The sequence below is a fragment of the Cygnus olor genome, chromosome 1, assembly GCF_009769625.2.
Source record: "Cygnus olor isolate bCygOlo1 chromosome 1, bCygOlo1.pri.v2, whole genome shotgun sequence".
NCBI lineage: Eukaryota > Metazoa > Chordata > Aves > Anseriformes > Anatidae > Cygnus > Cygnus olor.
In genome coordinates, this window is record NC_049169.1 from 68,170,075 (window position 1) to 68,190,159 (window position 20,085).

Below are 20,085 nucleotides of genomic sequence, written 5' to 3' on the forward strand. Positions count from 1 at the left end.
TAAACCGGAGGACTACTATCCTCTTGTCATTCAGGCTGGGTCCCGGGAAGCTGTGACAAGAAAAATGAGTAATATTAAAAAGGACTTTGCATCCCTGGGAAGGTTGTTGAAGGGATGGGGGGTGCAGGTAGTGTTCTCTGTCCTCCCACTGGGTGACTGGGACCCGGAAAGAAGGAGGAGAATGGGACAGGTGAATGACTGGCTGAGGGGGTGGTGTCTGGACCAAGGCTTTGTGTATTTTGATCTGGGGCAGCCCTTTGAGAAGCTGGGTATGTGGGCTGCTGACCGACTCCAACTCAGCAAGTGGGGCACAAGTGTGTTGGGGAGCAAGCTCTCTGGGCTGATTACTAGGGCTTTAAACTAGGTTTGACAGGGGAAGGGAGGGGAGCTGAAAGTTACAGAGGACGGCTGGGGGAAGTTGTCACTGCTGTCACTGTTGAAGATAGTAGAGAAAAACCTCTGAGTTGTCCCATAGGATCATCCGAGGGCTCCTCAGAGAAGGCAATGATCCCGATACCCCATCCGGAATCATCTTCTTGCATCCCTCCAGGGGTAACTGCGCCTGCTGCTTCCTTAAAGTGCCTGTATACCAATGCGCAGAGCAGGGGAAATAAACAGGATGAGCTCGAGATCTGTGTTCGGTTGCAGGGCCACGATCTCACTGTGATCACAGAAACGTGGTGGGACAGCTCACATGACTGGAAAGCTGTCATGGAGGGCTATGCCCTTTTTAGGACAGACAGGCTGGGGAAGCGAAGGGGTGGGGTTGCCTTTTATGTGAGGGAGCAATTAGAGTGTATCCAGCTCCACCTGGGGGAGGGTGAAGGACAAGTGGAGAGCTTGTGGGTGAGAATTAAGGGGTGGGCTGGTATGGGGGACACTGTTGTGGGGATGTACTACAGGTCACCAGATCAGGAGGAGGAGGTCGATGAGGCGTTCTACAAGCGGCTGGTAGTAGCCTCATGGTCCTGGGCACTGGTTCTCATGGGGGACTTCAATCATCCAAACATCTGTTGGATAAACAACTCATCCAGGCATGCACAGTCCAAACGGTTCCTACAATGAGTTGAAGATAAGAGTTTATTCTAAAGCTAACAGAGACTGATTTTAAAGTGCATGGATTACTTTAATTTTAAAATTTTCTGACTTTACAGAAGACGTATTTATCTATACCATCACAGACATTTAGTGTTTCTTGGGATTAACTGTTTTGAGTAATCTGATTTTTGTTGTTGTTAGCTATACTTCTGTTGCATGTTTTCGATTTCCGGTTTTGAGCAGAAAGAGATATACATTATAAAGAACGATATTTTTGTACACAGACATTGCTTGTTGTTGTTGTTTTATGTATAACCGTTAGAAGAAAAAAAAACACCTCAAAATATTTGTTGAGCTTTTAGTAATTAAATGGACTCTGTAATACTTTTGCGGTGCCAATTATTGTTTGCTTTTGTGCTTCAGGGGCAGGTCTGAATATGGAGAACAAATTTTATTGGTAAGAGATTTAATATGCTTAAAAGAAGGCTCTATATATGACGAGAAGCATTTCTTCAGGCAGCCTACATTTACTGCCAGGTAAATACAGCTGTCTGGAATAGCTCCATCTGGTGAGTCACAGGAAAGCCCACCTCTCCATGTACTCGTTAGTTCATTGACACTAATCTGGATCTGCAGAGAAGTCATAACCTTGTGCTTCTGTTATGGAGTTCTTTTTCTAAAAATATGTGTTACTTGTGAAGACTTCACTGAACTGATATTACAGTTTGTTTATGTTGCTTGAGTGTTGCTTGAGTGTTGTTGCCTTTTTTTTTTTTTAATTTATTTTCCTCCTTTCTTAATGAAGGGAAAAAAAATAATAATAATAATAATAATAATAAAAAAAAGCAGAAAGGTTTTTCTTATTGTATTCCCAGACCAGAAAATATCAGAAATGTCAATAACATGAAATATATAATCTGATCTTTGAGACCCCAGAGCTTCTCAATAGGCAACACTTCTAAGTGTTGATGCCACCCCAACCAATGAAGATGTTTATTGATTTAGATTTGTCAATGTTTAATTATGCACCATTACAGAAATATATGATGTCAATGAAAGAGAGGGTTATATGAATAAAAAATTCTTTGCAGCAGAGGAACTGCACGCAGAGCAAAGCTTTTAGCTCTGGCTTTTAAAGTTGAACAGGTTTTTTTTTTTTAATGTAAACAACATGACTGAAAAGAAGGGTACAAAGTTGTTTGGGAGGAAGAAATCACACATCTAGGAGCACAGCTTTTTGCGTTGCATGCCCAGATGTCTGCTTATATACAAAGAAATATATTCATGTCCACTCCATGGATGTCATCAATTCCATGTGTAAGTGTGATTAAAGACCTGAAATAGTTCTTAAACAAAGGGAAGTGTATTCAGGATGACTTAATGTTGAAGTGACCTGGCTCCCAGCAGGTCTCCATTTCTCTGTGTCACTCTTTATTTTCTCTCTTGACTTTTCAGTGTATAGGGTTTTATGAACATCATACTGCCCAAGCCGCAGTATCCAGATCTGTAGACAAGCATCCTTAAATTATTAATGTATAATTTATCTTTGTTTTTAATAATGGGGGGAAAAAGGAGGGTAACACTTTGAAAACCCTGTGAGATCTCCAGTTAGTTGGTTAACACGTTTGACTTGCTTCTTCAAACCCATTACGAATTCAGTGCGTGAAATCCTTGAAAATTATCTAATTGGAGAAAGTTGTATTGCATATGACCATTTTCTTTTTGCAAGCCACTGATCTGCTGGTATATTACAGTCAACCAGCTCAATGCACCGTTGAGATATTTTATTGTAATACATTAAGAGAGCAATGGTCATTGATTGATAACAGGGGAGCAAAGGAAGATTTCTTCTGTATGTTTTGCTTAAAATAAAAAATATATTAAAAAAAAAAAAGATATGCTGGGCAATATTCTGTTCTCACTCCATTACAAATCCAATACCATTTCATTGACATCTGTGGGGTTTCTTCAGAGTTAAGGTGGTATGGCTGAGAACTGAATTTGTCTTGCATGTACTAACATCCAATCAATATCCTCTTTGCCCAGCATGTATTGTAATCTTAGATGCTTTATTTGTATTTAAATGGAAATCAGATATACAATTATATTTTTAGGTATAGAATGCTCTTTACTAGTTTTAAATTTGTTTGTATTTAAACATGTACATGTATGCATGTTTGTTTCTTTGAATACTGAATAGGATGAATAAAGGACACACTTCACCTGCTGGAAAAATAAATCTGACTGTTTTAAATTCAGATTCATCTCTTAAACCATTTTTTGCTTCTTTTAAAAGCATATTTTTATAAGAAATGGCTTTGTTTTGCAAAGATCCATTACCATACTAATTGAATCTCAGCTCTAATGTAAAGGGACCATCTCCATCAGGGGTGGGAGGGTCGGGGGTGAAGAAAGCATTGTTTAGTCCTTAGGTCAGTGGAACTTTTGACCTTACTACCAAGTCTGTCAGTAATGGTGCCAGTTCCTGAGTGCGGTGATTTCTATGATATCAACTCTTGTCTTTTGGAGATTGGGCTGGGGCCTTCACGATCACAGAATCATCTAGGTTGGAAGAGACCTCTAAGATCATCTAGTCCAACCTCTGCCCTAACACTAACAAGTCCTCCACTAAACCATATCACTAAGGGCTACATCTAAACGTCTTTTAAAGACCTCCAGGGATGGCGACTCAACCACCTCCCCGGGCAGCCCATTCCAATGCCTAACAACCCTTTCGGTAAAGAAGTTTTTCCTAATATCCAACCTAAACCTCCCCTGGTGCAACTTTAGCCCATTCCCCCTCGTCGTGGATCATTTTATTCAAACCACTACAGCACAGAATCTCTCTAATCTGAACATATTGGAGTTGTTTTACCACTTGGTTTAGTGAAAGTTAATGCTGCTGAAATGTTGATATGTGTTTTGGAGGTGTGTGGTTCAGGTTTTTTACATGGAAATTCAGTCTTTTGGCAAAGAGCTGGTTAAAGGAGTAGTAGTAATAAAGCCTATGTAGAAATGTATGTTGCAGTATGGAGGCTTGAATGGTACTGGGAGATTAACTTTTTCTGACCAAAACATTTGGGACTGTGTGTTCATGTCCAGCCTTCCATATTACTAAATGCATTGGAAACTATGTTCAGCATTGTTTTATTAGTACAACATCTTTTTTGTTTGTTTGTTTGACTTAGGAATCTAAATTTGGAATGTAAAAATGATGAGATTTTTAGTATCTTATATAATACTGAAATTCTAGATTAGTCCATATCTAAATTGTAGATGGGGTAGGTTTTTTAACTATTCTTTTTAAAATAATGCTTTAATGCTTTTGGTATAGTGCTTTGTTTAGAATAACAGAACAGAAATCATTTACATATCCATGTTAACTCTCAGTTCTCCCAAGATTTTTCAATGCTTTCATCCTCTGTTTTAAATATATTGGTGGTTTTACATTTTCTTTTCTTTTTGCAGTTTTTTAGTTTTAGATCTTGATATATATTAGAACCTCATGGTTGTGTTTAGATTTGCAGGGCTTAAGAAGAATGAACTGTATTAAAAATTCCTCACTGTAATTCAAAATAGGCTTAAAGGAAACCCTCTTATCCATGTTACCATTCTAAATCCTTACCTGAAAAATTTGCAAAATGCATTTGTATTCACAATTTTCCCCATGCATTTAAAATCAGTGTTTCAGAAAACAAAACAAAAACTATATCTTTCATATGACTTCACAACCTACATCAAATTTATTTAGAGGAAAGGGGTGGTAGGGAAACCCTGATGCTATCACCTCTGACTTTTGGTAATGATTCTGCTTTTTAAATAGTTTTTAAAAAGCTTTTAAAATAAAAACTGGTGTGGAAATAATTGACAAAGTTTGCTAGAATAAAAAAAAAAATCCTATTTATTTGGGGGGAAAACTGGGAAAATAAAACAGCTGAAAAGGATATAATCTAATTAGTTCCATATAGTCTCTAGAACAGTTATAGTTCTGATTCATCATACCACTATTTTTAAGTTTAATATTCTTCTATCCGTGTTCAAGGGACTACCTCTTACATGATAAAGAGCTTGGGATGTGCAATCAGATACACAAAGAAAAATGGGTTAAAAGAGATGCTTGAAAGATGTCCTGCATAATGTATTCTGAGTGACATCATATTAAAATACAAATGTGTGAGTGTGTCTGTATACATACATATTATTATTTTTCTAACTTAAAAAACAGTTATTTTTCATAGAAAACAGAAGCTTTCAGCACAGCAGAAATATCTTAGCCTAGATTTATGTTTTGGACTTTTATGTTGCTGAACTGTAGCTGAAATTTGTGCTCTCAGACTTTTACTTGTGACACAGCATTTAATATTGGTTCAATGTTTACAAGGAAGAGAAGACTTGGTTATTTTTAAGCAAACGGTCACTTCCTAACTTACTAGTTCATGCTAAATTGGTTTCCATTTTAGCAGTATACAGTTGTCTTAGTTCTTGGAAACATGCTTCACTGAATCATCAATCACTGTCTTCACTATGATGACGGTTTTATTTATACAGCTGTGTGAAATGGTCACTGTGAAGTATTAGACCATATTAAGTTCTTGTGGTTTTGTGCTTTGTTTCAGATTCTGCCCTAATTTGCTGAAAAGTTACACCATGGTTTATAAACCTTTAAGTAAACTTGATCTTCTTTTTCAGCTAACCAAAATTAATTTAGAGAAGATAGAACTAGTTAATAGTAGATTAAGTGAATAGTATAGCCTGCTTGTAAATGGCATAGGCTTTAAGAATATTTGCTACTCAAAATTACCTAGCATATATTGTCTATTGACAAATTCCTGCCTCTGTTTCATTACACATTGAAAATGATATTTCTGAATGTAGTTTTCAAGCTAATTTGATGGCTCATTTTCTTCCTATTTTTTAATCCTTGATTTGATGAAAATACCACTATAGAATGACTAAATGGAGAAAATATGGAGATTTTTTTTTTAAAGATAAGGCTCAGATAATTTAATTGGGATACATTAATCTTATTTTTTTTCTCAATTATCCAGTAGTTCTCATATTGTAGCAATGCTCAGACACAACAGATTTTTTCAAAAGTTCTTATTTTCTTCTTACTGTGAGATCATGACCTAAATTGCTGAACACTAGACTTTTTTTTTGCTGCTTACAGCAAATGTTTACATTTAATTTTCTCTTGCTACATTGATACCACAGAATAATGCATACAATCAAACTTCTGAAAAATTCAATGAGATTCTTACAGTTATTGTTTCTTGACCGTATGCAGCTGTGTCTACATTGAGCAGCCTAAAGTGAATTGGCATAAAATTACCTATTTGCCCATTTCAAATTAATAAATTACTATTAGTGGCAAGTACCTGTCCTGAGACTTCAGGGTTTTGTGCACAGGGCTATTTTGTATTTATACAATTGCATAGGAACTATTTATGGTAGTCCTAGTAGTCCCTTTTTTTTTTTTTTTCCTGCAAATATACTGTTCGGGTGTGAATATACATTAACACTCATCAACTCAAGCAAGCTCCCCAAATTTACCATTATAATTCAGGGAAATGAATAATGAAAAGGGAAAAAGAACAGAATCCATCTTCAAAGTTGGTGTAATCTATTGCACAGTTGCAATCATGAGACATTCATGTTTTTGTTGTGAATATTTGAATCTCAATATCAAAGTGAAACTTACAGAATGCCACCCTGTTGACCAACATAATAGAAAATATTAGTACAAATATTTCAAAGCCTAATTCATGAGCAGACATGAATAATGTCTTATTGAAAATAATTCTTGTTCAAAGCTACAATGATTTCTGAAATGTACAGAGCAATCAAATCAATGGAGTCAGACTTGAATATACTAACAGAAATTTGATCCATAATGCAAAAAAATCTTTTATTGGTAATTTTTAAAATGGAAATTCATTTCCAAGCACCTTCATTGTAGTAACATGCTCAGGTCTCAGGACTAGGTATGTGTGTTTAGTCCTAATCAACCAAGGAGAAAAATCAAGACACTAAGATTGGTAGTAAAGTTTTTTGATTTTTGTTCATTCACCACAAATTGTGTTACTAAAGGAAAGATTTATGTATTTAGAATATTGATGTGAAAACCTCATAAACCCAATTAAAGATGTAGGAAATTAAAATGTTAGAAGAAGAAAAAAGGATTTTCCAATGCATGCCTACATTCCAGGTGAGAATAACTGTTGGTCCTCAGACCTAATGGCACCATTCTTCGTTAAGTCAGATCATAAGTTTGAAATGATTGGAAGAATTTCCGGTATATCAATACATTTTGATAATACTATCCTTCATGCCATGTAAATTTTACTTAAACTTTACTTTCTGAATTGGAAACTGTGGTGGTTGCAAAGATACCTTATTAGAACAAATGAGTCAAGAAAAAAAAATGTAAGGACAAGTATATTGCCAAAGTGACTATAAAATATATCTAAAATAAATTGAGATACAAATTAATCATTGTCTGTCTGTATGCTACCCAATGCTAACAAAATCACAAAACCCATGTATTTAAACCTACATTTTATAAAAGCTCTCTGGCAAAAATCAATAGAAAGCTTTAGTGGGCAGAATGTGTGTAATAGTAACAAGTAGAAAGGTTAGTGTAGAAGTTAATGGTTCTATCAAGAATAAAACAGTGTTAAAGTGTGAAGGAAAGCTCTACCACAAGTGGTTCATTAACCTTTGAGAACTCCAGTGTATCTTCAAAGTAAAGATTACAACAAACCTGACTCAGTCACTAGTAGCACTTGTTAGCTCTTGGCTTCAGAAATCAACAGCTTTTTCATTTGCATTATGAAGCTATCACAAAGCTTTCATTCTACTAAAATGTTTGATCCTAAGAACTAACTAGATTAGATAATCCAAGGTCATGTAGAACAGTGGGAATGATGGTGAATACCTTGCCTAAACTCAGCAGCGTGCACTGCCATTAGCTGGGAATTTCAGACTAAGATGGTCAACAGTGAACAACATCCGCAGTTAAGTAGCATCACAATACTGGGGAACTAACATTGCAGTGATGTGGTTAGAGATCATTTTTATCTACTCACCTTTGTATCATTGCACGTTTCCTAAAACAAATAAGAAGAATCAGAGCTTTTCTGCCTGTAGCCTCTGCTAGGTGTATGCTGGACAAGATGCCCAACATCAACTGCCATCTAGCTTTTACTCAGCAACAGTCACTACGAGTTCAAACCTATAATTAGTATCAATTTCATACGTTGGTATCACATGAATATGAACTGTAAGGTAGGAACTCCTTAAATCACTATTGTGTCCAACCAAACAAAAAACCTAGTGAGGTTAATGATAGGCTACCAGTTGTAGTAGTAGTTTCCAAATCAATAAAAAATATTGTTTCTGTATTGTACATTGGATTTTATAAAAGGCCATCACAAATAAATTCCTTTTTAAACAAGCAGTGGCATACTGTTTGAACAGTAAGAACAAATAATATGTTTTGGGATACATTTTATGTTTATCAATATCCATATTTATATTGAATGTTTCATAACTAATATCACTATATTACAGTAATATAATTATATATTCTGCATAATTACATATGTACCAATGTATCTCTCAATAGGAGAATGCTATGCTGGGGCCTAAAGGATTCCTAATTTACAGCCCCTCATATTCAGTTTTTTTGCTATATTCTGGGCTCCACATCTAACATACAATAAGAAATAAACAACAAAAATGAAATAGATATAAGGAACATGCTTTTTAATAAAAAAATATCAAAAAATAAAATTAATTTTTATGTGAGAAAATTCAGACAGGAAATTTCAGTGGAAAATGCCTTAAAAACTAGAATTTTTACCACTTCACATAATGTGTCTTGAAAATTGTTGTGGTTATTTGGAGCACACTGACATTGGTCAATGTGTCACATTTTTGGAGTTCAGCCTAAGCTTCTGCTGAAATTTATCTACATTAAGGAACCCTCCAAAATCAGTGCACTTAGTTTTCTAACATCAACCTATCATGACACTAATATATCTAAAATCGAATTCACTAACTTATATGCTCAGCATGGCAATCAAGAACTTTTCAAAATAGTAAGTCAGTTTCATAACTGCACTGGGGATAGACCTTTTCCAGGTAAACTATTTTCAGAATATAGTGACAGTGTGTGCACCCTATCAGGTATCTTTTTTTCCACTTTCTAGTGTAATAGGATAACAATTCATTTAAATATGGCCATAGTTGCAAAACTACATTCAATTTGCTATGAAAGAACTACAGGGAAAGTTTGTAACTGTCATACGTATTATGCTATTATGACCCAAAGGTAAAAATGATGTCAGCCAAAGGGACAGTTGGGACCAAGAACCATTAGCTACACATAGACAATTCAAATGCATTTGTACGGTAGCCAGTTTATTTCAGTCTCTAGTCCTTCTACTATTTTTTCCCATTTCATTCTTCCCATCTTTCCCCACCTACTGCTATAACTTTTCTTCCAGCAAGTTTTAGGGTTGAAGTTTAAATGAGCATCTGCCACAGCACCAATGCCAACACTAACTGGCCATCAACCAGCGGGGTACTCTTGCATGGGATGCCTGGATCCCCTTCGGAGACTGCGTTTAACCTTTATGACATACTCAGATTCCACCAGCTTGGTGCCTCAAATCCCATGTTCCTGTTTCTCTCCAAATTTTCTGGTTGGTAGTGTATCCTGATGAGGAGACTCGCCTCCCTGCCCTTCATTTTCCTTCACATTTTTTGCAAGTCAAAACAAAAAGTTTTAATTTTATGTCATGATGTTTTATTACATTTATTTCTGCATTAAAAAAACAAAGGGAGTGTGTGTATGGGGGGAGGGGGGGGATTCAGTTCATAATTAGGGGAGGAGTCATTTTTGGACTCAATCCCCAACATGAAATCTGTTATAAATAGATTCTGCCAAATTGCTGAACAGAGTGCAAATTTATAATGTGCCAGTTTTTTAATAGGTTTAGTTCTTTGGGCTCTCTCTGCAAGTCCAACCCTTGTGTCATTTCACCGACACTTTGTCCTTGAAAATCTTGTTCTGCTACCTCTTTTTAAAACTATGTGATGCACATGCTTAAGCCTTCCAAGCTGTGACGGCTCAAGACAAAAAAAGTCAGGCTAGGTTTTGGCACACCTACAGTCTTCTTAAAGTAATCTCATTTGTGCTTGTCTTAGAACTGTTCTTGTTAGTCAGCACCCTTATCTTATTGCAACAGCTGAGGATGGCATTGTGACTTCAGAAAACATGGTTACTAAACTGGCTAAAGGGACATCCAGATCTTAGTTACAGCAGACACCATCTTTGGAATCGACTCCAATGCAAACATTGCTGAAGCCCTTCATCTGTTCTATTTCCTTTGCTTGAATGATGGGTTAAACAGGCATACTTAAGAGTACAATAGCTCCATCCATTTGAAATGCTAATTTTCATCTTGGCCACAATACATTGAGCATATCAACTCCCTTTATACCTTACTGGTTTTGAAGATAATGAGATTCTTTTAAAAGAACAGAATAAAATCCATGATATCCAGTGTTCAGGTTCCCCTCAAATCTTGCTCATGCGTGCAAAGATTGAGAGCAAGTACAGACATATGAAAGCATTGTTTAGATTTATAGCCTATTGTACAGATAAAACATTAGCACATCTGAGACGCATGTCTTCACAGTGGGTAGAAACAACCAGTAAACAATGAAATGCATTCCTCTTTTAGAAGGCCTGTTGAACCTTCTAAAATGTTTTTCTTGGAATTAGATCTAATGATCTGAGTATATATATTCTTGCTGTATTTTCAGTTTAGCAGAAGATGAAGATACCATATGAGCACCTTTGCAAAAGACCAGTTAAACAATAAAAGCAAACATGTTGTTCATCCAGATTGTTTGCTGTTGACCCAATCTGTGCTTTGTATTTTCCAGACTGTAGTGTAAATGTTTCCAGGGACAGATGTTGTGAGAGAACTCTCAAAGCATCTGATGCTACTTCCAATCATTTCCAATGATACTTTTCAAAACAGAGATATATTGAACATATTTTTTAATGTAAATGTTTTGGTTTATACTATGCACAATATACTGACCGATACTTCAAAAATTTCTTTCTATACAGATAAAGTTATAATTCCAATACTAGAACTCTGCTGATGAGGCATGCTGAAAAAAAAAATCTAGATTTTCAGATACCTGAGTTTACAAAAATGCTGACAACCTAAAATACTGTAAAAATATTTGCAATGGAAGTGAGGGAGAAGGAAAAAATATATATCAATGTGGAAGACTAAATGCAAACTGTTAAGCTTTATTTCTGCATTTTTAGACCTTAACCAGATACAGTGCATGAATATGAGTGGGAATAAAGGACAGCTTCTGACTTAAACTGGAATTTCAGATCTGAAGTTTATCACAGGCAGATATCAACCATTGCAATGTATCACTTTTAAATAGAAGAAAGACTTGATAACTGCCCATGAGGATTTATGAAAAAAATATTTCAGAATTCTTTCTTTAAAAAAAGAAAAAAGAAAAAAATGATAAAAGTCACGCCTAAAAATATATTTTAAAAAGAAAAAAGTTGCATGATTAAATCAAATCTCTTTAAAGAGAATTCCAGAACATACTTTTCAAATGTGTTGTTTATTGCAAGATTTCACTTACACCAGATCTCCCTGAGAACTACAAAATGTGGCTATAAGTTGTTTAAGGAAAATCATGTTTATATTGGAAATAAATTCATTGATACAGCAGACATTTTTTATAAGATTTTCCTTAAGTCTTCTCTTCCTGACTCCCTCTAGTATAATGATGCATGTTTCTCCAGTTGGTATTATCATATAATATTCCATTTAAAGCCTATAGCAATCCAAACAAAATGTAGAAGAATTAGCAAATTCACAAAAGAAATTATTGTTAAACAAGTGTGCTGTTCAGCAAGGACCCATTCAGGTTCACCACAGTTAATTCTTTGAAGCTTTCACATGTAACTTAGACTTGACTGGTCTGGCAGTGAAGGACTGCTGTGGGAAATGGTAATAATAAATAGAGATTTATTTATATTTTAATTACATAGCCATCCTTGGAAATTTGACTTTGGAAAGACACCAGATCTGACTATTGCATTTAGGAAGGATAATTCTTCAGATCTGAGTAACAGGGAAGTCAGTACTATTTTGTTTTTCTTAGAACTTCAAAGGCTAAGAGGAAGAAGTATATAGGAGGTTTTATGTAGTCTCTCCAGAATTATTGAATTGTAGTAGTGGGTGAAACCAGTACATCCAGGTACTTTTCAATGAGGAAATTACTATCTATATTTCATTGAGGAAAGAGACTTTTACCTACAGTGTATAAGCTTTAAGCAAAGATGGAGGCTTTATTAACAACCATACTTCTCAGTTATCAAGGAGACTTTCTGGCTTTCTGGAGTTGATGGTTGGGGTTAAAACTAGTTAAAGCTAGGTATCCTTTTTTTTTTTTTTTTTTTTTACCCTCCACTGCAAGGTTTGTTTTTTTCCACTGCAAGGAAAATACAAATCCCTCCCGTCACCTGCACTTCTGGTCTTCACCCAATATGTTTGTCATCACATTATAATGATTTTTTAAATATTGATTGTTCTCTCTTTGTATCATTACAGGACAGAGTTCAGTTGTTTATTTTACTTTAATACATCTACAGAAAAAAAAAAAAGAAAAGAATTTTTGCCCTGTGCTATTTCATAATGAGTTGAAAAAGAAACATCAAACTTAGGTTTTCTTTCTGTTAATTATTTGATTATTTGTGGACACATATTTGTAGATGCACATTAGGAGCAGTATGTCAATCTGGAGCACTGCGAATATGCCAGAGTGAACTGGCCAGTTAAGCTGCATTTACAGATGCTTTGCATTGGCAAAGCAATGCAAAGCAGCTGGGTAGTGTGTCTTAGTTTTCCCTTCACCTTCTGTTCTCCAGGTTCAAGTTGTTTCTGGGACCTCCCTTCCATTCCGCTCTCTATATCTGCAATTTCCCCGTACTTCCTTGCTCTTGTGTATTCATGCATTTGCCAGACTTTTTTTTTTTTTGTTAGTCTCATATTCCCCTTTTCCTATGCTCTGGTTATATGTTTAAATAAGAATTATCTTTAGGAACTGTGATTTTGGCCAAGAATTTTCAAAAGCCAACAGAAACTTTCTCCTTCTCCAAGTTCCTCTCACTCTCAGAAGGGCTGATTACTTCCACAGTTATAAGCAGTATTAGACCTGTAACTTCTGTCTTTAAAAAATAAATTAATTAAAAAATTTCCGTGGTGACCCTTTCGCTATCTTGTGAGAGCAGAGTCAACAATATTAGCTGGAGGATTTCTACAACCATAATTCAATTAGAAACATTAGAAGATTTACGTTCTTCCTAAAATGGCCACCAAAATGTTAGTAAACAAGGAGCTAGTACAATCATGAAAGGTAAGAAATTAGTCCTTTGGAACAGACCTTCAAATTTATCATAAAATCTCTGTGAGTCCACTGAGTCCACCACTGATCTTTCAAAACCAATAAGACAGGTTACCTGAAACAATGAAACCTTCTTTAAAACAAAGAAAAATAATTTATGTTTGGACCTTCATATTCATCTGTCAGTTTCTTCTGAAACAGTACATCACAGTTTTAGCTCTCTTTTGTCAAGCTGCGAGTGTTTAAAATGCATTACTCACTAAATGAAAGATGATTTTCTTCTTAATTTACAGTCATCTGAATCCTGGAGATCATGAGATGTATAGAAGGAAATGCTTACATGCGTTTTGGAGGAGACTTTGTCTTTTTCTACTGGCAACTGAGTTATAAAGTTGAGTAAGACTCAGTATAAACTCACTTCAAGAGTTAATTAAATTTATATATATATAGACACATATGTATAAAGGATTAGAATGTCAGAGTTTTAATGGAGGGTAGGGTTTTTCTTGATTTGTTTTGGTGGTTAAAACAGGGTGTGTGTTTCTTGCTGGTATAATAAAATCAAATGTTAAAAGTAATAAAATTAATCAAATGAGAATACTGCATTCCATCTAAAGATGGAAACTATTTTCAATGCATTTCTGTGTTTATTATGTGAGGGATGTTACTGACCGATTTGAACCATTTATTTGCTAAGAATCCTTGTTTGACAATTCCTTAATATGCCAAACATATATGAATAAATCTCTGTATACAAATGCTGAATATTATCTTTCTTCCTATAGACATAAAAATAAATTCTGTCAGTATAGTGCTTTTCATGTATCAGCATGCATTGGCATGCCCTTTTTCTCATAGAAAAACATTATAAGAAACAATTTGGCTAGTGAGAGAAAGACCTACTTGAATATCAAAGAAAAGGAGAAGAACTTGGTGAAAGCAGTTTTCTTTTTCAGTTTCTTTCTGTCTAAAAGATGTCCTCAAACAGCAGCCAGATGCCAGTGCCTCTGACTTTGTAATGGAGAGCTGGAGTCCCTCCAGTTGTGCCATACCACTCTGCTCCTTCTGTGGCCGAAGTCCCTCTTTTCTGGGATGGGTCAGGAGGCTTAAAACAAAGAATTCACGTCTGTCCTGACAGGCAGAGGAAAGGAGCAGGTGCTAAGTTTCATAGCTATAACTTCAAATTTAATTTTAGCTTCCATATTTGTAAGTTCCTTTGAAAATTAATTGCATGTCCAAAGATCAGAACTAATTTGGATGGTTCCTGTATTCTTAGGAAGTACAGTGTCCAAATATATGCATACATATTCACTCATCTTAACTTGAAATCTGTAACATAATATGTATAATGTATGGAATGGAAACATCACTTAGTAATGTACACATTTAATTCAAAGTTTTAGATAAATAGCTGCAGGAAGGCTGGTGTTTGAAGTCACAACATATTTAACCAAGTGTCATTGAGTAATAAGGCAAAGGGACAAATTTTGAGATCTATGCTAACACAAAGTCAATAAATGCATGTGCAGTCCAAAGATGTGACAGACAGATATATTGTACAAAAAGGATTTCTTGGACAGATTCTGTCAATATAGTCTGTCGACATACGTGTGCCTTGTCACGCTGCCTTGTCATAATTGCAGTCTCAAGAGCTTTAATTATCTCTTTAAACCATCGGTATTTACATTTGGTTTGTCTCATGGTCCTTCATTGCTCGTGTCACAATTTTTTTTTCCCATGTGAGGGTGACAACTGGTCACTCTTCATTAATGAAATGACAAGTCTCTTATCCATATTGTACTTGCAATAGGCTTTCGAAAGTTGAACTTCAAGAGATCAAATTCCCTCTGTGGTAATTCTAGAGAACACACACTTCAAAAGAAAATGCTTATAAATCATTGTTTTTCTTCTGCCAAGACTAAATTCTGTTTTCCAAGACTAAGTATAGTTGAGACAAAAACAAGAATATGACTCTGAGAATTCTGTAGTGAAGCAGTGACATGTATGTTCAATCTTTATAAACTGTAATGTGATGAGGAAAAATATATTCCTGTGAACACTATCAGTCACTTCAGTAATGTGACAAGTATATAAAGTCTTCTAACATTACATGTTAGGGACTGCTTATGAAATCCAGCATTATCCCTGACTTCAGAGAATCACAGAAAGGTTGAGGCTGGAAGGGACCTCTGGACATCATCTTGTCCAACCCTTAAGCTCAAGCAGGGTTATCAACAGCCGTTTGGCCAGGACCATGTTGAGCTTTTGAGTATCACCAGGGATGGAGATTTATTTAGATGAGATTTTTGTGTTTATATTTTGAGGTCATTATCTTGTTCTTTTCATTAAAATCAGTGAGAATTAAAGATACATAGCACTTAGAACTGAGGGTTTTTTACAACATTGTAAATGAAATAAAATTAAGCACAGTGTTGGTTTAAGGTTCCCTGATCTCATTCACAGAGATGTGTTTCTTTTCCCTTCTTAGATGAATTCTCTGTATGATGAGCTGTGAACTACTGGTTTCAGTTTACATTTAAGCTGTGATTCTGAACACATGCCTTTACATCTGATGGGGGTGACAACAATGATTCTGCCTCTAGGTGAGTTTCTGTCTGTCTAAAATTGTAAGCTGCCATAAACAGTGGCTATAATCTTGTTGAACACAAGATCATCCCAAACCTTTTTCAATGATAGAAAAACTGACACTACTTTGCAAGGCCTAAACTGTTAATTTAAAGGGGAATCGTAGAAAGCAGACACTGTTTTCAAAATGTAGAAACACAATTTCTAGTTTTCAGCCATGGCTGGAACGTGAGATCATGTAAGTCATGTAGATTTAAACTTCTGTGAGCAAAACAATAGCGACTCTCTCACATGGGGCAGGTCAGCTCATGTCACTGCAATATGAATGCACGCTGGATCACAGTCAGAGTTTTCTCTGAGAGTTTGATTGTGTGACCAGCCATGAGATTGGGAGTTTGTATTTAGGTGAGATCATAAAGGGGAATAGCTGGACATACAGCTCTCAATCTGCTGCATTGACCATATGGTGTAAAATTTGGGATAACACTGTCCTATAATAAGATTTCAGTGTGTCTTACCTCTGACTGCTGTGGACACAGAGTGTAAGGATGTAATTTTTCTTTAGAAGTTATATAGCTTTATCTTGCAGGGGCTCTCTTGAGAACCAGCTGCAGCATCACATGGCTTGACCACGGTAGTATGACTCCACATGGCAGGTAGGAGATACAACCCAGCACTGGAGCCATGCCATTTTGGCTATGCAGTTACTAGCACTCAAGCTAGTTGTTTAGAGGGCTAGTTTGAGTTTGCCTACATTACACTGCAGTGACTGCAGTGTAAGCATTGCCCAAGGCAATGAAGTACTGCAGAAAATTTTATTCTTCTTAAATGACTTATCAGAAATGGAGTGTTTAGGCCTAAAATGAGGATATGTATGGAAGAAAAGCACCACCTCTGTCCAGTGGGACCACTTAGGATGAGGATTAGTCATAAAACTTAACAAATGCTGGAGACATTTACAACTCTCTGCTAATGTAATGGCACCTATACCAAATACTTATATTAAATTGCAAATTTTATGTACCATAATGCTATGCACAATAAATTACGAAAGCCTGTATCAATGTGAATATGAAGACACACCAGAAAAATCATGTTTATTGTTAAGGATAAATAAAGTAAAATGCTTTATTGCTCAGTGACAAAAGATTATAAAATACCTTAAAAAAATAGAACCATGTTGTAGTCCACAGGAACAAAAGGATTGTCTGATTATGGAAAAGACCTAAAATTCATTGGGGAAAGAAAAGATGAGGTTTACTGGTATTATTTGGTATTAAATCTTATCTTATTCCAATGAGAATGCAATAAAAAAACTTTAAGGAAATCAATGACTAGATCAAAAAAAAAAAAAAGTTCCTTTTGAAGGTTAGTACGGCTATAATGAAAATCGGGCTTATTTTGTAGGAAAATATAGGATTTAGGTTTCTGTATGCATTTCTGTTTATTGTCACAAATGAAGAGATAATAAATCCTACGTTCTATTCTGCTCTTTAACTTTTGTCATGACTGGAAACCAATATTTATTATTGGAAGAAATGAAATAAGAAGCAAAGTACTCTACAATTATATAGTGTTTTTCATTCTGATTGATCACAGGGCACATTAAACAATGTAGGAGAAAAATCATTTAGATTTGGCTGTGCTGCCTTCAGGCAGTGTGGTGATGCAAGAGAGCGTATATAGTGAAGTTGGCTATGCAAAAACATGATAGGTGTACCTTCCTGGCACTTGCAATTATCTATCACTGATTTGGCCTTGGGCAAGCATTTTGTTACTCAGGCTTTCATCTCTGAACTGAGACATGACAAAGCAAAATATATGTCCTTAAGTAAGAACTTCACTGGAGAATACAGTACCTCTTACTATGTTTTATACTTCTACAGGTACAAGGAGATCTCAGTCTCATTTGCACATTTTAGACACTGCTATAGCAAAGTAAGAAGACTTTTTCACACATTTTGAACTTGATTACGTCTTTGTCACCTAAAGATATATCTCAAAGATATCTGTATCTGCTTCTGTCTATATGCAAGCACACATTTTTAACTACAGGGGGAAAAAAGCCATAAATATGTACCTGAAACATAATCTTAAGTTTCCACAACACAAATAGAAGACATCCGGATATCTTTTTTTTTTTTTTTTTTTTTTGGATCAGTTTCTAATGACACAGATGTGAGTAAATACAGATGTATATAAGCATAACCTTTTAAACATGTAGAAATTTTCTACTAACAAATGGAAATGGGGAAATTGTACTTTAGAAACTTACATAATTCAATATTGTAAAGTTTAACCAACCCTGAAATACTGCTATAAATGGGAGATGAGAGGTGTTCAGGATACAAATGCATGACCTTTGAAAATAAATAAATAAATAATCAAATAAATAAATAAATAAAGCAAGCATGGGATAGTAGTTTGTAGTTGACTGTGGTTAGATTTTCTCTGAAAGTAGTAGGTCATTGATTCAATAAAACAACATTCAGCAAATTGTCCTTCTTCAGGAAGGCAAATAAATAGTTGCCTAACTTGTTTAAATCCCTCTAAGTTCAATTCTATGCTGAATCAGGTTTAGCAGAAAATGATGCTTAAAATCAAGGGATAAATTTCAGCCAACTGATCTTCTCTGTAGTTCCTTTCTTTGTCCCTCTACTTTTGCCATTCTCTTAAATCCCTTCCCAATCCCTAGCTGTTATCAACTGAATGCCACTTCTTTTTAATATAAAAAGTATTTCAATCCTCTGAAACAGCAGCTATATAATGGTATTTGGTGGCATAAACATCTACTCTTCTGGACCACTTGTTAGTGTGTTGGAACTCTGTGCCTGTCAGAGGGGAGGAAAGGAAAAAGCCAATTCAAGCAAGTTAAATCACATTGCCTAATGCTAATTACCCATAGTCACTTCATTCACATATATATATATATATATTTTGCATTTAATGAATTTCGTTTCTGTTTTGATTGTGTGCATGATGATAATGGCAATTTTTCTACTCATGGAAGTGTATATAGTCTATTCCTCTTAGAGGAAGACCTGCTTGGTCCCACACAGTTGATTTCACTTTCCAACCAAAGCTAAAGGTTGAGGAAGAGGAAGGCAATAGTGTTTGAATGACTAGAAATTTTGCTATAAGGAGCAGAAATCTCCAATAGCATTAATTTGCTCTGGCTTTCTCTCTGGCAAGTCTTTGATCTGTGGGCATGGTGTCAGGGGGAATGGAACAAATGTCATTGCTTCAAAGGAGACTTCACAGCAAGTCTGACCTGGATTTGTTCTTTAAGAAGTAAAGCAAAGCAGGGCTGACCTTAGTATCCAACAGATTTGGTTAGTAACAGTTCTGTCTCAATTACATCAGCTGGTTAGATGAAAGCCAAATGGATACCAGTAGGATGAACTGGTTTTTAAGAGTAAGACTCATAGATTTACTCATAAATCCAGCTGGAGGAGAGCTGCAGCAGATGTACTACTTCTGGATCTGCAGAGAGAAGAGTTGTCCTGTGTCCTGTATATGTGACTATTGCCTTGGTGCACTTCTGTATGAGAAAAATCAGCTGTTTGAGTTTTATTTTTATTTACAAGTTAAACCTATTCTGAAAACAGACTTTTGTTTCTTTGTCTCAGTTCCTATCACTTTCACTGTTATCTTGCAATTACATTAAAATATTGACAATCCTGAGAAAAATATAGTCTAAGTCATTTATCTGTCTTCATAGGATAACTATAACTGGTGATTGGATTATATTACATATAGAATTTGTCCTCAGAGGTAGTTCACTGTTTGGTGATTGGCTGTCTTCTGGAAACTGCATAATTTATACAGCATAAGCATGAAAGCACTTGAGAAACCTTCCAACAGCAGTCAAAACTTTCTAAAAAGCAAAAGCACTGGAAAGTAATGAATGTTTGTCCTTACAGAGGAAGAAAAGAAAAAAATAAAGGAGAGAGAGAGGAAAGTGATGAAGATGCAAAGTTAGAACAATAAAAAAAGAAAAGA

The 20,085-nt window shown here is 35.4% G+C and overlaps 1 long non-coding RNA gene across 1 annotated transcript in view; it reads left to right on the top strand.

Annotated features, from left to right (window-relative positions):
* The first annotated feature begins 1,468 nt into the window (after positions 1-1,468).
* Positions 1,469-20,085, top strand: part of LOC121073217 — a 49,250-nt gene continuing 30,633 nt past the window's right edge. Inside the window, exons 1-3 of the long non-coding RNA XR_005821569.1 lie at positions 1,469-1,575; positions 13,406-13,509; positions 15,986-16,100. This is a non-coding gene — a long non-coding RNA (uncharacterized LOC121073217). The remainder of the gene's footprint in view (positions 1,576-13,405; positions 13,510-15,985; positions 16,101-20,085) is intronic.